The sequence below is a fragment of the Mandrillus leucophaeus genome, unplaced genomic scaffold, assembly GCF_000951045.1.
Source record: "Mandrillus leucophaeus isolate KB7577 unplaced genomic scaffold, Mleu.le_1.0 Scaffold737, whole genome shotgun sequence".
In the NCBI taxonomy this organism is placed as follows: Eukaryota; Metazoa; Chordata; class Mammalia; order Primates; family Cercopithecidae; genus Mandrillus; species Mandrillus leucophaeus.
The window spans coordinates 944378-949070 of NW_012107997.1; positions in this window are offsets into that span (position 1 = coordinate 944378).

Here is a 4693-nt window from a genome sequence, read left to right on the forward strand (position 1 = left end):
GCAAACTCCTAGGCTTCCCTGTCTATGCTTCCTGTGAAAAGCGAAGCATAGCTGTAGATAATTAAAAAGATGATAAACGGCCACCTGAAAAAGTTATACAATACTATGGGCCTGCCACTTGGGCATAAGACGGCTTGTAGGGATACCAGACCCCCATTTACATGCTCAACTGAATCATACAATTGCAAGCTGTCTTGGAGATCATCACTAATAAAACCAGTAAAACCTTGACTGTCCTGGCCCAGCAAGAAACTCAGATGAAAAATACTATCTATCAAAATAGATTGACTCTCAACTACTTGCTAGCAGCTGAAAGAGAAGTCTGTAGAAATTTAATGTTACCAATTGCTGCCTGCACATAGAAGATCAGGGTCAAGTAGTCGAAGATATAGTTAAAGACATGACGAAACTGGCACATATGCCTGTACAAGTGTGGCATGGATTTGACTCTAAGGCCATGTTTAAAAATAGTTCCCAGCGCTAAGAGGATTTAAAACTCTTATAATAAAAATTATAGTAGTAAGAGGAACCTGCTTACTGATCCCTTATTTACTACCTGTACTCATTCAAATAGTAAAAGGTTTCATCACTACTCTAGTTTACCAGAATGCTTCAGCACAAGTGTACTATAAAAATCACTATCTATCTGTCATGCAGAAAGACATAGGTAGTGAAAATGAAGGTGTGAACTCCCACTAATAAAATGAGTGAGAGTCTCAAAGGAGGGGAATGAGGGAGGAGACCACCCCTCATATTGTCTTACGCTCAATTTCTGCCTCCAAACAAAGAAGTAGTAAAAACTAAAAGGCAGAAATGAAATCCACAGGCAGACAGCCTGGCACCATGCCCTGGACCTGATAGTTAAAGACTGACCCCTGACCTAACTGGTTATGTTATCTATAGATTCCACACATTGTATGGAAGAGCATTGTAAAAATCCCTGTCCTGTTCTGTTTTGTTCTGATTACTGGTGCATGCAGCTCCCAGTCACATACACCCTACTTGCTCAATCAATGACGACCCTCTCACACACACCCCCTTAGAGTTGTGAGCCCTTAAAAGGGACAGGAATTGCTCACTTGGCGAGCTCGGCTCTTGAGACAGGAGTCTTGCCGATGTTCCCGGATGAATAAACTCCTTCCTTCCTTAACTCGGTGTCTGAGGAGTTTTGTCTGCGACTCGTGCTGCTACAAGATAAATGTAATTTCTCAAGTTTCAAGACTTGATGGGTCAATTTCTGTGTTTATTCAAAATACACCATAAATATCAGTTCTATGGGACAATTGGACCAGTTTCAAAATCAAGGTGGTGGGACTGGGTACAGTGGCTCATGCCTGTAATCCCAGCACTTTTGGAGGTTGAAGCAGGCCAATAGCTTGAGCCCAGGAGTTCAAGACCAGCCTGGACAACATGGCGAGACCTTGTCTCCACAAAAAATACAAAAATTAACCAGGCGTGGTGGCACATGCCTGTAGTTCCAGCTACTTGGAAGGCTGAGGTGAGTGGATCACCTGAGCCCTGGAGGTCAAGGCTACAGTGATCCATGACCATGCCACTGCACTCAAGCCTAGGTGACAGAGCAAGACCCCTTTCTCAAGGAAAAAAAATCAGTCAAGGTGGTGGTCAGGGCCACAGTTCCTATCTGGGCTCAGGGTCCTCATCCAAGCTCATTGCTTTGTGGCAGAATTTTTTTCTTTACAGTTATAATAGGATTGAGGTTCTCATTTTCTTGCTAGCTGTTGGCCAGAGACCCCCCTCAGCTCCTAAGGTGGCCCCATAGGAAGTTCCTTGACGTGTGGTCCCATGGGAAGTTCATGGTGTGGAGAGTTGCTTTCTTCCAGGGCAACTAGAGCACAGCTCTATAAATTTCTCTTCTGCTACCACTCAGACAAAACTCTCTGCTTTTAAAAGGCTCATGTGATTAGGGCAGGCCTGCCTAGATCATCTCCTTATTTTAAGGTCAACTGATTTGGAACCTTAATTGCATCTGCAAAAGCTCTTCACAGCAACACTTAGAGTCAGGTTTGAATGACTGAAAGTGTGCATACCCTGAGAGCCAGGAATATTGGGAGCTATCTTAGAATTCTGCCTACCATAATATGATTTAGCAAATGGAGAAGATGAGGAAGGGTTTTCTAGGAAGAAGAAATAGAATGTGCAAAGGATTCTGGGGAACTATTGGAAAATGATGCTGGAAAAGTGAGCGCCATGTCTCTAGCAACACAGCAAACCAGATTCTGGTGAAATCTTCCAACTCAAAACCCCTAAGATACTGGGAAAACTATTAAGACATGTTTTGTAGCAAGGCTGGGCTGGCAGGAATGGGAGGAAACTCCTCTGAGGTCAAACAATGAAAAAGTGTTAATCCTGAGAGGTGAGCAGGAGCCAGCACTTGCCCTGGAGCCACCTGCTAATCCTGGCTAAACAGCAGGCTGGAGATAGGAGACAAAATCTAGACTGGAGCAGAGGGTGAAATCAGATTGGAAATCCTTATGCACACCAGAGCCCTCAAAGGGTGGAAATTTCACAAGGGTGGTTGGACTTTTCTCCCCATAGGAAACAAAGGAATTGAACAAAGATAGTCAATTTGCCTTAAGATACCTGATTTTTGCTCAGAGTGGAACCAAAACAAAGATAAAAGTTTCCCCTAAGAATTCCTAACCAAAAGCCCACATTCATGCATTTTGGACAGGAATTCATACCACGTTTGTGAGTAAAAACCTTCAAGACAAACGTTATTTTAAAGTGGTCCTAGGTTGGTAATTCCCTCAGACACTTGTAAAAAGCAAATCACCTCTAGCGGCATGCTCTCTAGTTCCTCCAGAATTCCAAGGAATTTAAATTTGCAATTTAAGACATCACAGTACAAGTAAGGAAATTTCATTTTACATGAGAGTTGGCAAAAATAATAAAATGAAGATTCAGAGAATGAATTAGAAGATTCAAAACATAAAATAAGGTTGTTCAATATATTTCTAGAAAAAAAGAAGGCATTGAAAGTATGAGTAGGAAGTAAGAGACTACCAACAATAATTCGGTAGACCAGTTAAACAATGAAAGAGAGAGAGAGAAACATACAATTAGTGAACTGAAAGATGGATACAAAGAAATTACCCAAAATGCAACACTGACAGAAAAAAGGTTACAGAAAATGCAAATGAGATTAAGGGATGTGGAGGATAGAATAAGCCAAAAGTCTAGCACATGCCTACTCAGATTTCCAGAAATAAAAAATAGAGAAAATGGTTCAGAGGCAATAACAGAAGAAACAAAGATGGAATTTTTCCAGAATCAAAAACACACAACGTTCAGATTTAAGAACTGCCCAAAATCAATAAGCAGGAAAATTAACAGGAATATTAGAAACATCAGAGTGAAACTGCTGATCACTAGAGACAAAAAGGAAACCTTAAAAGAAGCCACAGAGGAAAGACAAATTATCTACGGAGAAATAGAAATTATGCTTAAAATTGCCAGAAGACAGGGAGTGTCTGCAAAGTTCTAGGAGAAGATAACTGTCAACCTGGAACTGTAGAAATAAGGAAATCTTTCGAGATCAAAATAAAGGGGTGTGAGGCAATAGTAAGTGGGACAATAGGTAGTAGGGACTATGGCAGCTGGAGAGCTCCATCTAAAGGGGACAGTCCCTGCTCAGCTTCTGCCAATTGCTGGCTTATAGGAGTGAAACACCCTGTGTCGCTAGATCTTTAGAATTTTCAAGAAAGGTCAGAAATCTGGATTTTTAAAAGTTGAATTATCTCAGTTTTTAAATATTAACAACAAATTTAAAAATGTTTTTAATTGCAGGGCAGACAAATACTGTGTGGGTGAAACAAAACTTCCACGTGGAGGGCCTGAAGGTCTGATGAAGGCGGTGATGTCGAAATGGTAACATGGTAGACTATGCAAGATCAACTGGAGAGGTCAATCCCAGGCCTCTGCTGCCTCTTCAAACACTAGCTTGTCTGGCCAGTTTTTGTTTTAGCGTTTTCTTAAACTCAGGGATGCACTTATATTCTCAATTGGGCTCTCAGGTTCTTAGAGACAGAAACTTCATTTTCTCTGAACATTCTATGGAAAAGGGCATAGTGCCTGGGTTTTAGTGGGTAGGGCAAACAACCTTAGTTCCTCCTCCTCCCTCTAGTCTCATTCTCAGAGAACTGGAGATGTTGTTTCTTCCCTTCACCCCTTCAGGAGATCTACACCCTAGGGATTTAGGTTTCCCCTGACCGACGTGTAGTGGGATAGAGCAGTATTAGAGGGGTAGGGCTTCCTGGAGAGGCCAGGACCTGTGCCGAGTTCCCCTGAGGTGCATGATAGAAATGTCCATGAATGCCCAGATACTGACCACTAAATGCCACAGCTGTGCAGGAAGTTGGAAGTCTTATGGTCCAGACTGTGGCTGGACTTTGCATGGTGGTGGCATCTCTGTGGGCCCCGGGGCAGCTGATGTCCAGTGCCAGACTAATGGTAAATAGGAAGAAAAGTACCAACCACAGGCGAAGGAGCAGGCCCCTAACCCATTTTTCTGACTCCATATAAAAAACAGAGGCTAAAATCAGCCATCTGGTCAACGAGGTAGAACCAGATTTAGAACAAGAGCACTGTTACTGCCAATCCCACAGGGTTGTTTCTAAACAATCATAATGCCAATCGCATTGTGAAATGTTTGTGGATTGCAGAAGCTCCACCA